Source organism: Armigeres subalbatus, chromosome 2 (genome assembly GCF_024139115.2).
Source record: "Armigeres subalbatus isolate Guangzhou_Male chromosome 2, GZ_Asu_2, whole genome shotgun sequence".
Lineage (NCBI taxonomy): Eukaryota > Metazoa > Arthropoda > Insecta > Diptera > Culicidae > Armigeres > Armigeres subalbatus.
Genome location: NC_085140.1, coordinates 456,773,876 through 456,797,105, shown reverse-complemented (window position 1 = coordinate 456,797,105; position 23,230 = coordinate 456,773,876).

Below are 23,230 nucleotides of genomic sequence, written 5' to 3'. Positions count from 1 at the left end.
AATTCGAGGAATTTCCTTCGAAATTCGAGGAATTTCCTTCGAAATTCGAGGAATTTCCTTCGAAATTCGAGGAATTTCCTTCGAAATTCGAGGAATTTCCTTCGAAATTCGAGGAATTTCCTTCGAAATTCGAGGAATTTCCTTCGAAATTCGAGGAATTTCCTTCGAAATTCGAGGAATTTCCTTCGGGAAATTCGAGGAATTTCCTTCGAAATTGAGGAATTTCCTTCGAAATTGAGGAATTTCCTTCGAAATTCGAGGAATTTCCTTCGAAATTCGAGGAATTTCCTTCGAAATTCGAGGAATTTCCTTCGAAATTCGAGGAATTTCCTTCGGGAAATTCGAGGAATTTCTTCGAAATTCGAGGAATTTCTTCGAAATTCGAGGAATTTCCTTCGAAATTCGAGGAATTTCTTCGAAATTCGAGGAATTTCCTTCGAAATTCGAGGAATTTCCTTCGAAATTCGAGGAATTTCCTTCGAAATTCGAGGAATTTCCTTCGGAAATTCGAGGAATTTCCTTCGAAATTCGAGGAATTTCCTTCGGAAATTGAGGAATTTCTTCGAAATTCGAGGAATTTCCTTCGGAAATTCGAGGAATTTCCTTCGAAATTCGAGGAATTTCCTTCGAAATTGAGGAATTTCCTTCGAAATTCGAGGAATTTCCTTCGAAATTGAGGAATTTCCTTCGAAATTCGAGGAATTTCCTTCGAAATTCGAGGAATTTCCTTCGAAATTCGAGGAATTTCCTTCGAAATTCGAGGAATTTCCTTCGAAATTCGAGGAATTTCCTTCGAAATTCGAGGAATTTCCTTCGAAATTCGAGGAATTTCCTTCGAAATTCGAGGAATTTCTTCGAAATTGAGGAATTTCCTTCGAAATTCGAGGAATTTCCTTCGAAATTGAGGAATTTCTTCGAAATTCGAGGAATTTCCTTCGAAATTCGAGGAATTTCCTTCGAAATTCGAGGAATTTCCTTCGAAATTGAGGAATTTCTTCGAAATTCGAGGAATTTCCTTCGAAATTCGAGGAATTTCCTTCGAAATTCGAGGAATTTCCTTCGAAATTCGAGGAATTTCCTTCGAAATTCGAGGAATTTTCGAAATTCGAGGAATTTCCTTCGAAATTCGAGGAATTTCCTTCGAAATTGAGGAATTTCTTCGAAATTCGAGGAATTTCCTTCGAAATTCGAGGAATTTCCTTCGAAATTCGAGGAATTTCCTTCGGGAAATTGAGGAATTTCTTCGAAATTCGAGGAATTTCCTTCGAAATTCGAGGAATTTCCTTCGAAATTCGAGGAATTTCGAAATTCGAGGAATTTCCTTCGAAATTGAGGAATTTCCTTCGAAATTCGAGGAATTTCCTTCGAAATTCGAGGAATTTCCTTCGAAATTGAGGAATTTCCTTCGAAATTCGAGGAATTTCCTTCGAAATTCGAGGAATTTCCTTCGAAATTCGAGGAATTTCCTTCGAAATTCGAGGAATTTCCTTCGAAATTCGAGGAATTTCCTTCGAAATTCGAGGAATTTCCTTCGAAATTCGAGGAATTTCCTTCGAAATTCGAGGAATTTCCTTCGAAATTGAGGAATTTCCTTCGAAATTCGAGGAATTTCCTTCGAAATTCGAGGAATTTCCTTCGAAATTCGAGGAATTTCCTTCGAAATTCGAGGAATTTCCTTCGAAATTCGAGGAATTTCCTTCGAAATTCGAGGAATTTCCTTCGAAATTGAGGAATTTCCTTCGGGAAATTCGAGGAATTTCCTTCGGGAAATTCGAGGAACTTCCTTCGGGAAATTCGAGGAATTTCCTTCGGGAAATTCGAGGAATTTCCTTCGGGAAATTCGAGGAATTTCCTTCGGGAAATTCGAGGAATTTCCTTCGGGAAATTTGAGGAATTTCCTTCGGGAAATTCGAGGAATTTCCTTCGGAAATTCGAGGAATTTCCTTCGGGAAATTCGAGGAATTTCCTTCGGGAAATTCGAGGAATTTCCTTCGGGAAATTCGAGGAATTTCCTTCGAAATTCGAGGAATTTCCTTCGAAATTCGAGGAATTTCCTTCGAAATTCGAGGAATTTCCTTCGGAAATTCGAGGAATTTCCTTCGAAATTGAGGAATTTCCTTCGAAATTCGAGGAATTTCCTTCGAAATTGAGGAATTTCCTTCGAAATTCGAGGAATTTCCTTCGAAATTCGAGGAATTTCCTTCGAAATTCGAGGAATTTCCTTCGGGAAATTCGAGGAATTTCCTTCGAAATTCGAGGAATTCGAAATTGAGGAATTTCCTTCGAAATTCGAGGAATTTCTTCGAAATTGAGGAATTTCCTTCGAAATTCGAGGAATTTCCTTCGAAATTCGAGGAATTTCCTTCGAAATTGAGGAATTTCCTTCGAAATTCGAGGAATTTCCTTCGAAATTCGAGGAATTTCCTTCGAAATTCGAGGAATTTCTTCGAAATTGAGGAATTTCCTTCGAAATTCGAGGAATTTCCTTCGAAATTCGAGGAATTTCCTTCGAAATTCGAGGAATTTCCTTCGGAAATTCGAGGAATTTCCTTCGAAATTCGAGGAATTTCCTTCGAAATTCGAGGAATTTCTTCGAAATTGAGAATTTCCTTCGAAATTCGAGGAATTTCCTTCGAAATTGAGGAATTTCCTTCGAAATTCGAGGAATTTCCTTCGAAATTCGAGGAATTTCCTTCGAAATTGAGGAATTTCCTTCGAAATTCGAGGAATTTCCTTCGAAATTCGAGGAATTTCCTTCGAAATTCGAGGAATTTCCTTCGAAATTCGAGGAATTTCCTTCGAAATTCGAGAATTTCCTTCGAAATTCGAGGAATTTCCTTCGAAATTCGAGGAATTTCCTTCGAAATTGAGGAATTTTCGAAATTCGAGGAATTTTCGGGAAATTGAGGAATTTCCTTCGAAATTCGAGGAATTTCCTTCGGAAATTCGAGGAATTTTCGAAATTCGAGGAATTTCCTTCGAAATTCGAGGAATTTCCTTCGAAATTCGAGGAATTTCCTTCGAAATTCGAGGAATTTCCTTCGAAATTCGAGGAATTTCCTTCGAAATTGAGGAATTTCCTTCGAAATTCGAGGAATTTCCTTCGAAATTGAGGAATTTCCTTCGAAATTCGAGGAATTTCCTTCGAAATTCGAGGAATTTCCTTCGAAATTGAGGAATTTCCTTCGAAATTCGAGGAATTTCCTTCGAAATTCGAGGAATTTCCTTCGAAATTCGAGGAATTTCCTTCGAAATTCGAGGAATTTCCTTCGAAATTCGAGGAATTTCCTTCGAAATTCGAGGAATTTCCTTCGAAATTCGAGGAATTTCCTTCGAAATTCGAGGAATTTCCTTCGAAATTGAGGAATTTCCTTCGAAATTCGAGGAATTTCCTTCGAAATTCGAGGAATTTCTTCGAAATTGAGGAATTTCCTTCGAAATTCGAGGAATTTCCTTCGAAATTCGAGGAATTTCCTTCGAAATTGAGGAATTTCCTTCGAAATTCGAGGAATTTCCTTCGAAATTCGAGGAATTTCCTTCGAGAAATTCGGGAAATTTCCTTCGGGAAATTTCCTTCGGGAAATTCGGGGAATTTCCTTCGGGAAATTCGGGGAATTTCCTTCGGGGAATTTCCTTCGGGAAATTCGAGGAATTTTCTTGGGGAAATTCGAGTAATTTCCTTCGATAAATTCGAGGAATTTCCTTCGATAAATTTGAGGAATTTCCTTCGATAAATTTTAGGAATTTCCTTCGGGAAATTCGAGGAATTTTTTTTCGGGAAATTCGAGGAATTTCCTTCGGGAAATTCGAGGAATTTTCTTCGGGAAATTCGAGGAATTTCCTTCGGGAAATTCGAGGAATTTCCTTCGGGAATTTCCTTCGGGAAATTCGAGGAATTTCCTTCGGGAAATTCGAGGAATTTTCTTCGGGAAATTCGAGGAATTTCCTTCGGGAAATTCGAGGAATTTCCTTCGGGAATTTCCTTCGGGAAGTTCGAGGAATTTCCTTCTGGAAATTTGAGGAATTTCCTTCGGGAAATTCGAGGAATTTCTATCGGGATATTCGAGGAATTTCCTTTGGGAAATTCGAGGAATTTCCTTTGGGAAATTCGAGGAATTTCCTTTGGGAAATTCGAGGAAATTCCTTCGGAAAATTCAAGGAATTTTTTCCTTCGAGAAATTCGGGAAATTTCCTTCGGTAAATTCGGGGAATTTCCGTTGGTAAATTCGGGGTATTTCCTTCGGTAAATTCGGGGAATTTCCTTCGGTAAATTCGGGGAATTTCCTTCGGTAAATTCGGGGAATTTCCTTCGGTAAATTCGAGGAATTTCCTTCGGGAAATTCGAGGAATTTCCTTCGGGAAATTCGAGGAATTTCCTTCGGGAAATTCGAGGAATTTCCTTCGGGAAATTCGAGGAATTTCCTTCGGGAAATTCGAGGAATTTCCTTCGGGAAATTCGAGGAATTTCCTTCGGGAAATTCGAGGAATTTCCTTCGGGAAATTCGAGGAATTTCCTTCGGGAAATTCGAGGAATTTCCTTCGGGAAATTCGAGGAATTTCCTTCGGGAAATTCGAGGAATTTCCTTCGGGAAATTCGAGGAATTTCCTTCGGGAAATTCGAGGAATTTCCTTCGGGAAATTCGAGAAATTTCCTTCGGGAAATTCGAGGAATTTCCTTCGGGAAATTCGAGGAATTTCCTTGGGGGGAAATTCGAGGAATTTCCTTGGGGGGAAATTCGAGGAATTTCCTTGGGGGGAAATTCGAGGAATTTCCTTGGGGGGAAATTCGAGGAATTTCCTTGGGGGGAAATTCGAGGAATTTCCTTCGGGAAATTCGAGGAATTTCCTTCGGGAAATTCGAGGAATTTCCTTCGAAATTGAGGAATTTCCTTCGAAATTCGAGGAATTTCCTTCGAAATTCGAGGAATTTCCTTCGAAATTCGAGGAATTTCCTTCGAAATTCGAGGAATTTCCTTCGAAATTCGAGGAATTTCCTTCGAAATTGAGGAATTTCCTTCGAAATTCGAGGAATTTCCTTCGAAATTCGAGGAATTTCCTTCGAAATTCGAGGAATTTCCTTCGAAATTGAGGAATTTCGGGAAATTGAGGAATTTCCTTCGAAATTCGAGGAATTTCCTTCGAAATTCAAGAAATTTCCTTTGAGAAATTCGAGGAATTTCCTTCGTAAAAATTCGAGGAATTTCCTTCAGGAAATTCGAGGAATTTCCTTCGGGAAATTCGAGGAATTTCCTTCGGGAAATTCGAGGAATTTCCTTCGGGAAATTCGAGGAATTTCCTTCGGGAAATTCGAGGAATTTCCTTCGGGAAATTCGAGGAATTTCCTTCGGGAAATTCGAGGAATTTCCTTCGGGAAATTCGAGGAATTTCCTTCGGGAAATTCGAGGAATTTCCTTCGGGAAATTCGAGGAATTTCCTTCGGGAAATTCGAGGAATTTCCTTCGGGAAATTCGAGGAATTTCCTTCGGGAAATTCGAGGAATTTCCTTCGAGAAATTCGAGGAATTTCCTTCGGGAAATTCGAGGAATTTCCTTCGGGAAATTCGAGGAATTTCCTTCGGGAAATTCGAGGAATTGCCTTCGGGAAATTCGGGGAATTTTCTTCGGGAAATTCGAGAAATTTTATTGGGGGGAAATTCGAGGAATTTCCTTGGGGGGAAATTCGAGGAATTTCCTTGGGGGGAAATTCGAGGAATTTCCTTGGGGGTAAATTCGGGGAATTTCCTTGGGGGGAAATTCGAGGAATTTCCTTGGGGGGAAATTCGAGGAATTTCCTTCGAAATTCGAGGAATTTCGAAATTCGAGGAATTTCCTTCGAAATTCGAGGAATTTCCTTCGAAATTCGAGGAATTTCCTTCGAAATTCGAGGAATTTCCTTCGAAATTCGAGGAATTTCCTTCGAAATTCGAGGAATTTCCTTCGAAATTCGAGGAATTTCCTTCGGGAATTCGAGAATTTCCTTCGAAATTCAAGGAATTTCCTTCGAAATTCGAGGAATTTCCTTCGAAATTCGAGGAATTTCCTTCGAAATTCGAGGAATTTCCTTCGAAATTCGAGGAATTTCCTTCGAAATTCGAGGAATTTCCTTCGAAATTCGAGGAATTTCCTTCGAAATTCGAGGAATTTCCTTCGGAAATTCGAATCCTTCGGGAAATTCGAGGAATTTCCTTCGGGAAATTCGAGGAATTTCCTTCGGGAAATTCGAGGAATTTCCTTCGGGAAATTCGAGGAATTTCCTTCGGGAAATTCGAGGAATTTCCTTCGGGAAATTCGAGGAATTTCCTTCGGGAAATTCGAGGAATTTCCTTCGGGATATTCAGGGAATTTTCTCCTGGAAATTTGGGGAAAATGATGCTGCTTCGTATCTCACGACTAACATTATTTGAATGCTTCTAATGTGTGCATTAAAAAAACATTCGAAATTTAGTAGGGTTTTGGTCACCGTGAATTTTTATATCTTTGGGTTGTTGATTTTTTTCGGTGAAAAACGACACACACAATTCCCGTTTTTCAATAACGTTTCGGCTTACTCCATTCAGCCATCATCAGATATTGAAAAAACGTTTACATCCCACCAGTGTGGTCTAATAACTGTGTGTGGGAATTGTGTGTGTCGTTTTTTCACCGAAAAATATCAACAACCCAAAGATATACATTCGAAATTATAAAAACGAAATCTGTGTAATTATTTATTAACTTACCTAATTCCACCTTCAAACTAGATCGAAACATTCATCATTACTCATCTACGAATATTAGAGAATTCACTATATGAATTTAAACTAAATCCAACTAAGCTCAAACGCTGTATTCTATATTCCTTTTCATTATATGTAACACAGAATCTCCCGTATTGTTCGTCTGAAAGATTTTTTTTCAACCGAGAATCAAAGTAAGACGGAACCAAGCAGTCGTCATTATCATTTGTTTGCATTAATTTTATTCCGCCAAGGATAAAGTTGTTCACTCGTCACACGGAACAACACTTGAGGAGAGCTTGCCTTCTTTGGGCAAGTTTGTTCGTTTCGTTTTGAATTTTGAATCAACAACGCTTTGGGGAGGGCTTTTCCCTTTGTGTTACGGAATCCGAATCGGCGATGGTCGTCGACGATGTAGCGCAGAAATTTAAGTTTAGTTTAAACGAAGCGGAATAAGTTAATAAGACCATTGAATTGGAATCTTCTCGCGCGTTGGAGGGCGGATTCCGTTTTGTTTCCGAATCGAAGAAGAATTGTAAAGAAAATGCCCTTTTACTGTTTAGTAGATGATTTTTTAGCAAAGTTATGTTAATGTTAATGTATCATTCTTTATTTCTTCATTCGATTGGTTTAGGAGACCAGAAAATCTAAAACAAACACTACTCAGGTATCCATGATATCATAAATTCACAATAGCAATGCTTATCATTCATTCACAAAGCTACAAAAACTATAAAAGGCCTTAGAAACGTGAAAAAAAAACTCTTTCTGTCGATTAAGCAAAACGAAAGTGATAAACCATTTTCTACTACAGGCCATCGTGTGTTAATTGCATCTACTAATGTCACCCTTTATCGACGCAATTTTCCGGCATCCTGTTCGAGTCGAGGGAAAGCACTTTTCCTGCTGCCATATGAAAGGAAGCGTTGCGGACGAGCAAAAAATGAACCCCACAGTGCGCTCGACCAGCACCAGCAGCAGCAATGCCAGTGAGATGGAGGTAATTCAATTAGTGTCTGTAGGTATGTGTGTCTGTCAATCCGCGCCACATAAAAGCCGATCGATGTACGGCTGCAATTATATCGAATCGATGATGTTGCATTTTTTGTACCTCATCGCCATAACCACGGGCATCCTTTCTCTTGGTTCGAGTTTTCTTTCTGATTACCAACATGTACACTTGTTCTCGTTCAATCAGGGTGTTGTTGCCGGTAATTGAGGGGAAATCAATAAAATTAAGGCCGTGTCAGCGGCATCGACCGGTGGCCATCCTCCTCGGTGGAAAAGCGCACTTGGCAGGATTCAGGACAGCACGGGCTGAGCACCCTTCTTCAGGCGCAATGAAGACCAGTTGGGGAATACACCGCCGACGACAGGAAGAGGAAATGGAACGATTGCTATTTTTGCCATTTAGATTGCTGATGCAGGTCGATGTAGTAACTACTGTTTATCAGATATGGCCATGTTCGCCGGTTAGGTAACAATGCTGATTGAGGACAATCGATTCGATTACCTGCGACTTGCCGTGAGCGAGGTGGGATTGAATTGCTACGAGTAATGATGTTTAGTGCTGGAAAATTACCGATGATGCAGCCTGGCAAATCGATAGTAATAAAGCTTTTACATTTTTTTCTTTGAGTTTCAAGCTTTGACTAATAGTGCTTAAAATTGTTATCAGCAATGGGCTAAGCGGCCCTCCATAGTCTAGCGGTAGGATGAAATAATATTGGATGAAAGTTATAGCCAAAATACATTTCTTCATGAACGAAAAAGGAAGAGATCACATACACCACCAAGGAGCTGGGAACCGGCTTCATAGTGCTGGGTAAGATGCGCCATCGTGTGATTGGGTAGCAGCCAATCAACGCAAGGATGTGCAAGCAGAGGATTAAAGGCCGTTTCTTCAACTATAGCATCATCAACGTTCACTGCCCCCACGAAGGGATACCCAACGACGAGAAAGAAGCGTTCTATGCACAGTTGGAGCAGACATACGATGGATGCCCACTGCGGGACGTCAAAATCGTCATCGGTGACATGAACGCTCAGGTAGGAAGGGAGGAAATGTATAGACCGGTCATCGGACCGGATAGTCTGCATACCGTATCGAATGACAACGGCCAACGATGCATAAATTTCGCAGCCTCCCGCGGAATGGTAGTCCGAAGCACCTTCTTTCCCCGCAAGAATATCCACAAGGCCACATGCAGATCACCTAACCAAGAAACGGAAAATCAAATCGACCACGTTCTAATCGACGGTAAATTCTTCTCCGACATCACGAACGTCCGCACTTACCGCAGTGCGAATATTGAATCCGATCACTACCTCGTTGCAGTATACCTGCACTCATACCTGCACTGGCCCAAGAATACACGCAGCAGCTGGAAGTGCCACTCCCAACGGAAGAGCAGCTAGGCGCAGCGTCTCTTGAAGATGGCTGGAGAGATATTCGATCCGCCATTGGTAGCACCGCAACCGATGCACTTGGCACGGTGCCCCCGGATCAGAGAAACGACTGGTATGACGGTGAATGTGAGCAGTTAGTAGAAGACAAGAATGCAGCATGGGCGAGATTGCTGCTACACCGCACGAGGGCAAACGAGGCACGATATAAACAGGCGCGGAACAGACAAAACTCGATTTTCCGGAGGAAAAAGCACCAGCAGGAAAATCGAGACCGCGAAGAGACGGACCAACTGTATCGCGCTAATAACACACGAAAGTTCTATGAGAAGTTAAACCGTTCACGTAAGGGCCACGTGCCACAGCTTGATATGTGTAAGGACATAAACGGGAAGCTTCTTACGAACGAGCGTGAGGTGATCCAAAGGTGGCGGAGAGCACCTGAATGGCGATGTGGCAGACGAAGATGGCGGTATGGTGATGGATCTGGGAAAACGCGCGCAGGCATAATTTTACCGGCTCCAGATCTCCAGGAAATCCAGAAGGAGATTGGCCAGCTGAAGAACAACAAAGCCCCTGGGGTTGACCAACTACCAGGAGAGCTATTTAAACACGGTGGCTAGAGCGTTGCACTGGGTCATTACTAAGGGTATGCGATAACACACTTTTTCCTAACGAAACGAAACGAAACGAAATTTTAATTTTTTTTCCGCGGAATTATTGTTAAATTTGTTTTACATTATGTACGCGATTCTGATTTCACTTTCACTCGAAGTCAAATAACTGTTTTGCGACCAATAGAGTTATAATAACAGAAGAGACAGTCTGTGATAAATCGCCGCATTCAAACCGCATGTGATAAATCGGCGATAAGGCAATACCCGAATCCAGTGGCGTAGCCAAAAAATTGGTGTGGGGGGGGGGGTTTCTGAACATCTTCTATTTCGAAAAAAAAAATTTCTTCTAAAAATGTTGTCTCTGGGGGGGGTTATGCCAAAAACCACCCCCGTGGCGACGCCACTGCCCGAATCTGATCAATTTTATATCAATCAATATATATATTAATGCAGGTCGGACTCGATTATCCGGAATGTTAGACTCGATTATCCGGAATATGTTTTTTCCTTTATTTTTTTTAATTCTAAATTTTTATTTTCAATAATATAATATGCAACATGATTATTTTAACAATGAGACGTGTCTAGGTTGTGTTTACTTACCTGCGTCATCACAGTTTCCGCAAACGTCTTGTTTCGCTTTTGGGAAGCTGAACGCTGACAAACTTCCAGGGTAGTGACGATTCGAATAGCCCATTTTTTTGGGATTGTCAGCTACTGGAGCATTCCCACAGTTTCTGTTTTGGCTACTCCGAGGCTATCTAAAGCGAAGTAGATTTTCATTGCAGTGTGCATGCATATTCTCATCTGTTTCTTAGTGGCACTCACATACTGCAATTGTGTGCACATTCACGTAATTTAGCTGTCGCCGTGTCTACGAGCAATTTCCAAAGACTACCCAACCTAAGCGCGTTTTGACGGTGACAGATTCAAAAGGTGACCTAGCGAAGCATGTTCAAGACCTATCGGGACCCTAGAGCAGGCGTTGTAGTAAGATTCTTCCGGCTGTGGTGATAGAACTGGTACGCCAATTCCGAGTGTATTAATGTGTGCAGTTTTATTTGAAGGTTCTTAATCGGATTTAGAGTCATTTGGCCGAATGTCGATTACCCGAATAGTTGAAGTACGTTTTTTTATTAAGTGTGTGAAGTGAGAAGAAAGGGGCCGTACACATATTACGTAAGCACTTATGGGGGGAGGGGGGTCGGTCAATATCTTACGCTCCATATAAATAAGAATTCATTTATATGAAAAAAAATCTTACATGGGGCAGGGGGGGTCGAAAAACCCAGAAAAATTCTCGCTTAACTTTTCAAAAGGACCTAAGTAACATTTTTTTCATGAATTAATTTGAGTACTGCAATCAAAAGCTTTCATGTTTTTCTGTTGATTGCGCTATTCAAATTAATTCATGAAAAAAATGTTACTCAGGTCCTTTTGAAAAGTTAAGCGAGAATTGCTTACGTAATAAGTGTACGACCCCAAAGTAGTGAGTAGTGAAAGGTAAGAAGTATTTGAAGTGGGAAGCAAAAAGTGAGAAGTGGTAGAATCAAGGAAGAAGAAAAAAGAAGGACGAAAAGAGCAAGAAGAAGGACAAAGAAAGAAAGAAGAAAGAAAGAAGAAAGAAAGAAGAAAGAAGAAGGAAGAATAAAGAAGGAAAAAGGAAGAAGGACTTAGAAAGAGATAAGAAAGGAGAAGAAAGAAGGAAAAACGAAAAAGGAAGAAGAGAGAAGCAAGAAGAAAGAAGGAAGAGGGAAGCAAAAAAAGAAGGAAGAAAGAACAAGAAATGAAGAAGAACGAAGAAGGAAGACGAAAGAAAGAAGAAGGAGGAGGGAAGCGGGAAGAAAGAAAAAGGAAGAAGAAAGAATAAGGAAGCAGAAATAGGAAGAATATAGAAGGAAGAAGGAAGAAAGAAGAAGGAATAAGGAAGAAGGAAGAAAGAAGAAGAAAAGAAGAAGATAGAAGAATGAAGGAAGAAGAAAGAAGGAATAAGGAAGACAACGACGACGAGAAAAAATAAAGAAGGAAAAATGAAGGCAGATGGAAGAAAGAAGAAAGAAGAAGGAAGAAGAGAGGAAGAAGAAGGAATGGAGAAAGAAGAAGGGAGAAGGAAGAATGAAAATGAAAAAAAGGAAGAAGAAAGAAGGGAGAAGGAAAAACGAAGGGGAAACAAAAAACTAAAAAGAAAGAAGAAAGAAAAAAGGAGAAGTTCTCTTTTCTCGGTTTTCAGTTTACTCTTTACTACTTGTAAGCTGAGGTTAAAATTTTTAACTTTTCGACCAAACAGGAAGAAGGATCGTTTGGCCGAAAGCCATTCGGCCGAATGCCTCTATGCCGAACAAACCATTAGGCCGAAAGGGTCATTTGGCCGAAAGAGACATTTGGCCGAATAGGACATTTGGCCGAATACAACATTTGGCCGAACAGGACATTTGGCCGAATATGACATTCTTAATGTAAAATATGAGCAGCGCGAAGTAAGTAGTGAGACGTCTCACTACTTACTTTGCGCTTTTCGTATTTCATAGCGGGAACTGAGAAATTAGGAGTGAAAAGTTAGACGTCTCAAGGTTAAAAGACTATTATTCTTCCATTTACTTCCACTATTAACTTTTTTTTTTTTTTTTTTTTTTTATGTGTCAACAAGCAGATACGCATTTCGTTTCCTACTTGGAAACTTCTTCAGTGTTTGTTATCGATATATATCGATAACAAACACTGAAGAAGTTTCCAAGTAGGAAACGAAATGCGTATCTGCTTGTTGATACATAAAAAAAAAGTTAATAGTGGAAGTAAATGGAAGAATAATAGTCTTTTAACCTTGTAGCATTTCCCCTAAGACGCTCTAAAATAATTAATCATTAGACGTCTCATTTCTCACTCCCCATTTCTCATTTCTCACTGTCAAAAGTGAGTAGTGCGAAGTGGGTAGTGAGACGTCTCACTACTCACTTCGCGATTCTAACTTTTTACAGTGAGAAGTGAGAAATGAGATGTGAGAATTGAAACGTCGCACTTTTCACACCCTATTTCTCATTTTTCATATAACCTATTTGGCCAAACAACTTTCGGCCAAATGGCATTTGGCCAAGCGGCACTTCCCCCAGAGTCCCATATTGCTTGTGACCCACTAGGTACCAAATGCATTAATTTAAATTGGTTAAATATGAGCTGACGTTAGATTGAGCAAATCATAATAAATTGCTTCATACATCATTTGGATTGGATTTGAATTTGATTTGGGTTTGATTGGATTGTATAACAAAAGAAGGTCATTGACCTTTTAAAGTTTGTTGATCTGTAATCGATGCCCACCATTGCATAAGCATGTATCTTGTGTGACAAGTACAATGGATACACCAACCCGAAAATATCCTAGACCAGACCGAGAATTAAACACGCCATCTCCGGATTGGCAACCCTACGCCTATGCTCGCAGGTCTACTGGAGACCCCAAGAGATAATGTTTTGTAATATGAAGAAACTTCGTCTTGAGTCAGATATTTTTTTGTCATTCTTCACAGGGGCTGTCCACAAACCACGTAGACCGAAATTTCACTTTTTCAAACCCCCCCGTCCCCCCTAGTAGACTTTCGTAGACTTTTTCAAAACCCCTCCCTCCCCCTCATGATGTCTACGTAGACTTTACCAAATTTTACAAAACATCATAGGGGAACGGTTCGGCACTTCATCCCATAGCTCCTATTTCCATCCCATCAAAAACAAAGCAATGAAAAGGAATATTTGGTTTGTTACATATTTTTGTGATTTTTTTCACCAGTGAGCACGCGTGTTAGCAAAAAGAAGCGACGAGATTGGTGCTATATTTCTTTGTTTTGCGATGAGATGAATATATGTACAGTGAGATGGAAAACGGAACAGTTCCCCTATGTGATTGGAAAAATATGGAAATCAACCACGTTTTAAGCAATTCAGCTATTGAATTCCTTTTCCTTGTAAACATTACAACAAAGCACATTCAAAGTTAATTGCCTATATGCCGGGTATTAAGCCACCCGGTGTGGAAATTAATTACTATGTCTGAAACTTGATTATGCATATGTACAACATGTGATAGATTTAGTTCGGAAAAGGTATTGGAGGGTAACCGCCCCTTCGGTGGGGTTTGATCCCACGACCCCAGTTCGCATGACAGGTGCTTTCCTTACTAAGCTACGAAGGACCTGCGTCGTCCACCGCAGCTTAGCGGGTACTGATGAAACCAAATTCCCAGCACCAGGTACCAGTCGATCTCTCGCAATACATTTTCAGAACTAACTCTCTCAAATGTATTTTTGTACACATGTCAACCAAGTAGGATGAGTATTTAATATTGTCCGGCTCCTACACACTTGCTTCATCAGCAACGGCGCTCAATGAAGTAGGGTTGTGTGAGGTTGTGCCAGTTTGGTCGTCAGATCCCGACACGACCACACAAGCGAAAAGAGATCGCCACTCGAGATCAGTACATTCAAAGTGCTGGTGCTGGGAATTTGGTTTCATCAGTACCCGCTAAGCTGCGGTGGACGACGCAGGTCCTTCGTAGCTTAGTAGGGAAAGCACCTGTCATGCGAACTGGGGTCGTGGGATCAAACCCCACCGAAGGGGCGGTTACCCTCCAATACCTTTTCCGAACTAAATCTATCACATGTTGTACATATGCATAATCAAGTTTCAGACATAGTAATTACAAAAAAAAATCGAATTTCAAACTTAACAAAATCACACTGAACAAAATCCAATAAAACAAAAATCAAATTTCAACGAAATCAAATTTAATTCACTGTCCATAACTCCTGAAATCAAATCTCAAAGCCAATTAGGGTAACTGTACCAGTTTTGGCCATGTTCCTAATTTGGCCAGTTTTTCACGTAACTCCGGAGATAAAGCAATTTTCGAGGGTTTTATTAGCTCTAACAAGAGATATATCCCTTATGCTTCGTCACTGTTGAAACTGATCGATACTTTTTGGAAGTTACGCATTTTTCAGGGTTGGCCAAATTAGGCACTAAGGTGGCCAAAACCGGTACACTTACCCTAATTTAATTACTGTTGAATTCAATTCCTCCTCGAGGTGTGCTGTGCACCACCATCGCCGACATTTTTGCATCGGCGCGCCACTGATAAAATCTGTCACGCATCTGACCTATAATTTTCAACGCCGGGTCAAAATAGTGAAAATCGTGAATTTTTAGAATTTAAAAAAATTCCGAGAATGTCAAGTCTACATTCCAATAAGTTTTGCGTGGAAATTTCGTAAAATTTCCCAATTGATAACCTTGAAATACTCCAAAGAACTCTCCGTGATAATTCCGATGCTTTTCTTGAAAATTCCATGCAATATCCCGCTGAATAATCATCTGTTGAAATCCCAAGATTTTTCTTCTAAATTCCAAATTCCCGTTAAAAAACCCGAGTAATTTTCCGTGAAAATTTAGAATTATTTCCCGATTTTTCCCGAATTTTTAGTTTAAACGGACATTCCGATATATTTCCCGTGGAAATTTAGAATGGTTTCCTACGATATTTTTTAATTTTTCTTGCAAATTTGGAGCAATTTCTCGAGGAAATTTGAATAAGTCTTATGGGCATTTCAAAAAATATTTTCTGAATAATTTTCGGTGAAAATTTTTGGAGAATTTTCAGTTGAACTTTTTGTGAATTTCTCGTAAAAAAATTAAATAAATTACCATAAAAATTAAAAAGGCTTTTTTACAAAAATTACAAATATTTTTTTTTTGTGGAAACTCAAACTGTTTTTGGCGGGAAATTCAAATAATTTCTCGTGGAAGTTTTCAACAATTTATTTAGAAATTTCGAAAATTTTCCATCGATAATTCCAAAGAATTGTCCATAGAACTGCCGAAGAAATTTACGAAGGAGAATTTCCAACGGGCATTTCTAATAATTTTGCTTATATTTGCAAAGAGTTCCTCGCGAAAATTACGAAGAATTTCCAAAATTAGACAAAAAATGTCGGGGACAGAAAATCTCCATTGAATATTCTGAACGGTTTCTGGCGGAAATTTCGGAGAATTCCCTTTACAAGTTCCAAAGAATATCTTTTGGGCTTCCAAAGACTATTTCTTGGATATTCCAAAATGCTTTCTTTGTATATTCCAAAAAAAAATCCGTTGAAGTACGAAATAATTTCCATAGTTTGCAAAGTAGTTCCTGCCGAAAATCAAACGAAATTCTAATAGAATCTGCAGTAAAATCCAAGTGAAGATTTAAGAAAAAAAAAATCGAATTTTTTTAAAGAATACTTTGGAGAATTTTCCTGCTAAACGCAGAAGAATTTCGTGGTGAAATCCATGATAGTTTTAAGCCGTAGCTTAGATCTTTACTTTAGTGAAATTCATTATTTTTTTAAGAAGAAATGCAAGAAATTATAACGGTAAAGTCTTGCAAAAAAAAACCGGAACATCCTAAAAAAATAAAACAAGTGAACTTCGCACGAAGCTGTTGTATAAAAGGCTTTTAAAAACCATAAAATCAAAAAGTCTACGTAGACTTTTGGTATACCCCCCCGTCCCCCTTCGTAGACTATCGTAGACTTTTTTGAAACCCCTCCCCCCCTCAAGAGTCTACGTGGTTTATGGACAGCCCCTAATTCAAGAAAACCCTGGAATTAAGGCCTTTGGGTCTACATGCGTAACCAAGTATCAGCCAATTTGCCGCCTATTTGTAAAATTCCCAATTATTACTACCGCCACAAGACAGTTCATTCCCACTAGAAGACCTTTGATCAAGACGCCATTTTAACAAATTTTAAATTTGTGCGATAAGAATGTTTATACTGAGGAGAATTCTATATATCGAAATATCTTGAGTAGTCTAAAATAATGAATTCAAATATACCACGACCTGGTGGCCAAGTTCTTTACTTATCAACACCTCATGCCGAAGCACACGCCTTCCGGCATAACCTTTTTAAAAAAGGTGCAGTTCAAAATGGGTAGGATTTTGGGATATAAGTAAAATACCCGCCCATCAATAGTCAATCTTTGGTTACGACCTGAAAGATGATTAAATTATCTTTCGAAACAGCCCCAAAAATCCAAAATAGGCCAAACAGTAAAAAAGTTATAGCAATTTCAATTTGGGGTCAATTTGACCCCAGAGCACAGACAACGTAAGTTTTTTTGAGCACAGACAGAAGGTTAATACTATTCCATTTAGTTCCATTACTTGATTGCTACTTCACAGTTATGTATTTCGACTTCAACAGTAAGGCCGTTATTTGTTTTCTTACTTGACCTATGTGGTGGAGTTAAATGTAATAGTACAAACTCGTCTTTTGAAAAGTGAAAAAAGCTATAAATAATGTTCGTATCAAAAGACTTGCTTGCTAAATACTGGCTGTGCTTATGCTAAGACAAAATATTTTATTTGGAACATCGTGAATTATGGAATAGTAGTAGTTGTATTTGGAAAGAATCAATTAATTTGAATGACAAACGAACAACTTTTATTACAACTGTATACTTACATTTGTATTTTTCATAATCTTGATTTGAAACAGGCTTTTCCTTTTCCTTCCTTGGAGAAAGTTTTGAAAATAAGAAATCTTGTATGTGATATCTTCTAATCGTTTGGGAAGAAAACTATCCAATTATTTCACTCAAAACAGTAATAAAAATATTCAAATAAAAGTACATAAATGATTCCGTCATTGAATAATTATGCTACGAGATTATTGCATTTTTCAGCTTTCATTTAATGCTTTCATTACATGTTTTAAATATTAAATAATTATATCGAACGTTTCAGCTTCAATCTAATAATTTGAAAAAAGGGCATTTTTAAAGTTCTTGTGAACAAAAAACGCGCATTCGTAAGGTTTCATTTAGAAACAGACCAAAAAATACTATGCACTTTTCAAACTAAAACGTTAAAAAAAACAGCTTATCACAACTTTTGGCAGAACAAAACAGTAATGAATAGAAACCTATTGCTTTAAGCTTTGTAATGAGCATAGAATTACTACGGGCACTCAACGGCGCTTATACTTTTGGAACAGTTCAATCTAAAAATTGTGAGTATTTAAACTAAATTTGTATTCAAAGTTAACTAAAATTGAATTCTGTCACCAATATTTGACATAGACATACTATTTAAGATCCCGACAAATGCAGCCATGAAATAATATTGGGGTTAGCGATGTAATTGAAGCCGTACGATGCTGATCTAAACGTCTTGTCAAACAGCGATTTTCTTCGAAAATCTACATTTATGTTCAATTCAAAATGATGTAACAAAGTCAAAAGTCAAAACTCAACAGAACTACTTTAAATTTTGAATTTGAATCACGTAAGTATTCTATAAAATGAGAAAAATACAATTCTGACGGAAACACGAATTTAGATTTTTGAGGTTTTGGCTGCTCTCGAACCATTTCCCAGCGCCAAGAGACCGGTTTTCAGAGTGAGGACTTTCGGATTGCAGAGAACTTCAATTTCGGTTGCTGTTTCTGCAAGTATGCTCCACCAATGGTCCGTGACGGTACAACTACTGGGAGCCGAAGCATAATTGGTGCAGCAGAGTTTCGTAACCCACTGGATAATTCTTCTTTCCATCAAGCAGTTTCTTACGTCTGTGTGCAATTCCCAGATGAGGGTGTCCTTCAGTCAATTTTGATTCCCGCAGGTTAGCGGGAGTTGGAAATTACCAACCTGAAGGAAATCAGTGACTTTCTGAAGTGGAACCTCGTTATAGGGAAGAGATCGTGTAATATGTACAACCAGTGTTATTTGACGGGAGGAGAAGTTGTATTCAAATAACTGCTAGATTTTTACGGAAATCCCGAAGACTGTCCGTTATTTATTTGTTCAACTTATCTATGCAGATGTGCGGATTTACTATTGAAAAGAACATGCTGCGAAGTTTATAAGCCAAGATACCAATTTGGAAGCCAAGATACGAAATTGGAATAAATTTTCAGCATTGTCACTGCTACCCATGCCTTCGTGCTGCTGTGTCCGTTCCGCTGCATCAAACTTTATCGAACCGCTCTTTGCGAAATCCCGACCAAAATGGCTCGGCCGCGACGGAAAGTAGTTTTATTGTATTCATTAAATTAAGCCCGCTAGTCCTGCCCCTTTGTGATCCGGATGTAAATATAATGTGCACTCATAATGATTAATGAAGGGACAGGGCTAATGAAATTACTTCTTTCGATATAAGAAAGTTGCTTTCCGCGCGCGCGAGCCATTTTGATCGGAATTCCGCAGACAACGGACCGTTCGGGGAATGACAAATTCTAAGAATCTTATGAAATTTTCTCGCAAGAATCTGAATTTGGTTATGAGCTGTTGGTTATCTAGGATGCGTATTGCTGAAGTGAGATCATCTTTGTTGCGAAACAATCTGTTTTCAAAATCCGAATTTAGCAGTAAAATGAAAGTATTTACTACAGTAATATCCCGATTTTATCACCCCCCTGGTGAATTTTGGGGTGATAAAACAGGGTATGTGACAAAATTGAAAAAAAAATATTTTCATTTTTTTTAATTCATTCCACAAATATGAATCATTTTATGCCTTGGAAAGGCCAAATGCGTGAACGGTACCCGTTATTTCTTGTTGAAATTGCTTACAGAATATTTCCCAGGTACTCAGAAGTCTTTCGTAATAAACTACAGGCGGTGAAAGTTATTTCATGAAAATCAATGCTGTTTTTGGTATTATTTACGAAAATAAAAAGAATGACAAATTTTTTTGGGGTGACAAAATCGGGTCGAAAACGTGACAAAATCGGGGGTAGACAAAATCGGGGAGTGACAAAATCGGGTCAACACTGTATTCACAGAGATGCTCAAAACAACTGTATATAGCCAAAGTAGTGCTTCCAACACTCACGTTCAAGTCTTTCGTTCAAGACATTTTGAGGTTTTGACCAACCTTTGTTCTGGAGCGAACCACTGTGCGCTGATCTTTGATGCGGATTGAAATCGTGTAGCGTAGGTTGTTGTCTTGCCAGTCTAGTTCTGTTTGCTTTCTTCAGACTTATGATGTCCTACTTAATTTTTCTTCTTTGTTTCTCCAATTGTTTTGCAGAAGCAGTCATATAAATAATACGGATTCCCAAGAAAAAGTTATTGTTTTTGCCTTTCTCGTACACCAAGGTGTAACGAAAAGGCTATATATATTCACTTCCAAGACGATTTTGTGATAGAAGGTCCGGAGACCCATAGTGTTATATACCAATCGACTCAGCCCGACAAATTGAGATGATGTCTGACTGTGTGTGTGCATGTATGTGCGCAAAATAAAACTTACTCATCTTTTAGACACCTACCGATCCAATTTGTTTGAGATAAGCTGCATTCGACGGGGAACCCTGTCCCATTGTTTTCTATTAAAAATCCGATCTAGCGGTCTATGGAATCGAAAGTTAGTGCCAAAACAGGATTGATATACAAAAAAAAAACACGCTAAGAAATTCTAACTCAATTTTGTTTAGTATATCTGATGTACGAGAAAGGCACACCGCTAGGTGGATCAATCAGGGTTTTTAAACCATGGCATGGGAGAACGGACAAAGATTACTATCCCTTATTTCTCATCGCACGCATCAGTTACGTTCCGTAAGGTCTTACACTGCTTGGGTTTCTATTATAGCATGGCGTTATGCAATCCACTTATATACGACGTGACGCGAAGGCTTCCAATCCCCCGGGACAGACAGGTGCGCTTCTAATCAAACTATTATCACATTAGATCCAACATAATCGAGCAAGCGGGTTCCGCCAGCTTAAACAAGCACCACAGCAGCAGTCATGGTCGGCCGATAGCAAAGCATTTATGGATTACACACAGTTGATTAAGTACACACAACCTGGTGTGCACTGTTCCTGGTTCTGGAAATCAACGCGGTAACGAAATACAGTCATGCTTTTAGTTGTGCGATAGAATTTCATTTAATATCGTTGGATGTCATCATGCGTGCCCATAAATTAACCGATCTGGCAACGCACTGGAACCTGGATATTCAATTCCAACACTTTTTTTTCAATTTTTCTTTAGATGTTAGTATTAGTATTTTAGTATTAAGTTCAACAGAATTCCAATGTCGAATTTGTAGTACTATACATTAGTGAAACGCGGTGGGTATCAGAGGAGAACAACCATCGGGTGTGGCACATACATTGAACTTGTTGGCCTCACAATTGGATCTACAGCACCGAGCTCTTAAACCGTGAGTATCACCAGCAGCCGCAAGCAATTGAAATTTTGGAATGAAAATGTAGTTGGGTAGTTGGGCCTACACCAAAACTAGCAGCCAATTCTGTCACACAAATTACTTCCATATGCTTCACACTTCTTTGTTTTCGATAGAATAAACATAGTTCATAGTTCAAAAGTCAAATAAATGTACACAGGATCATTATTGATACAACATACTCCACCGACGCAATATACTCAGAAAACCTGTAGTTGCTGACTTTGGACGGTGTGTGCTGATCGTAAAAACTGGAAACCCGGTGCCGATACCTTCAGAAAGGACGACGCGACGACGGTACACGGTGTTAATTTTTGCTATAATACTAATACAATCCACGAGTAAGTTATGGGTGCGAGCGAACTCCAGTGCTTGTACGGTGCACGCCGATGCCATGCCTTGGACCCATCTCTGGTTGATTTCTGCCGCCTCGTCAAACGGTGGAAAACGTTTGAACCGAGCAGGGACCTGCTCTCCGTAACGATTTTGATGATGGTGCTTCGTTGCTCGGGCAGCCATCGGGGGAACGTTGTTGCCGTTCCGATGCGATGGCTGCCGACTGGCGGGCAAGGGGTGAGAAAAGCGGCAGCTGGAAAAATAGAAGAAAAAGCATGGTTTTATACCGGCGGTGCTTTCGGTGCATAAATTGACGGGTCTGTTTACACTATACCAACCGATGTTTTACAAACACATACCATAATGCACCGTTCAAATATTTGAAAAAAGCCAGCGGATATTTTCTGTTTTCGGTGCCAGCTTACGTGCCCCGATCGAGAGATGCTGCGGTGTGGGTGTCGTGCTGAAGGTACATGAATCTTGCATCAGCGCCATGGGAGCCCGGGAGCTTCTTTCTCTATGCGATGCAAGTACCTATTTTTGCCACTTGGATGCTTCTCTCGAACCGAAAGTTCAAACGTCGAAAATTTCCACATGGTGAAACGTTGCTCCCCTACAACCTGAGTCCAATTAACTTTATAAATTCGACGACAAACATAAAACAGCACAAGGCTTTTGTTTTCCCTCGGGTTGCACAGCGGCGTACGATGGTTTTGAGAGCAGAGCTCATAGCAACACAGTCTGCCGATTGGGTCTCAAGGAGGGACTTAAAATTTAAGAATAGGCCGTTGCTGATGTTGAGCATAATCACTGAATAATTAACTAGGACATCGTAAAAAATCGATGAATTGCTTGCTCCATAACTTTTTCGTTGCCATGTCATGCGAAACATAGCTACTGGAAATTTCCTACGTCTGGTTCACTGAGTACCTTCTTATTGCCTATTCAGGTGGATTTGATTGAAGTAATTTGTTATTACAAAACAATGCACATCGAGCGGATATAGATTTTCACAGAAGCTTTCGAGTGGGACAAGAATAAAGATGTAAAATATGTTATCGTATTCGGAATAAAAATGAATGCCTTTATATAACGTATAGGCTGCATAACTATCAACGATGAAGATGTTCACATAGTTGCCATTCCTGACGATGTTTCACTTCTGTAACGAAACGAACAAACATATTCTTGGGAGATAACAAAGAGAGGAAGACATATGAAAGAGAAACAACAAACATTAAAATGGAAAACAAGAGAGAGAGCTATTCGTGAAGGTGTATGGCAGACAAAAGGATGTGACTATGATTACATTCTCCTTATCAGCAACACTCAAAAATTGGTGAACAAGGGACACGTAATCGAGATAAAGACATGAGACTACCGAGCCTCTTGAAAGAAAATAGGCTTCCGAGCCTCTTGAAAGGAGGCTTCCGAGCCTCTTGAAAGGAGGCTTCCGAGCCTCTTGGAAGGAGGCTTCCGAGCCTCTTGAAAGGAGGCTTCCGAGCCTCTTGGAAGGAGGCTTCTGAGCCTCTTGGAAGGAGGCTTCTGAGCCTCTTGGAAAGAGGCCTGAGCCTCTTGGAAGGAGGCTTCTGAGGCCTCTTGGAAGGAGGCTTCTGAGCCTCTTGGAAGGAGGCTTCTGAGCCTCTTGGAAGGAGGCCTGAGCCTCTTGGAAGGAGGCTTCCTGAGCCTCTTGAAAGGAGGCTTCTGAGCCTCTTGAAGGAGGCTTCCAGGCCTCTTGGAAGGAGGCTTCCAGCCTCTTGAAGGAGGCTCTGAGCCTCTTGGAAGGAGGCTTGAGCCTCTTGAAGGAGGCTTCGGGCCTCTTGGAAGGAGGCTTCTGAGGCCTCTTGGAAGGAGGCTGCTGAGCCTCTTGGAAGGAGGCTTCCGAGCCTCTTGAAGGAGGCCTGAGCCTCTTGAAGGAGGCTTCTGAGCCT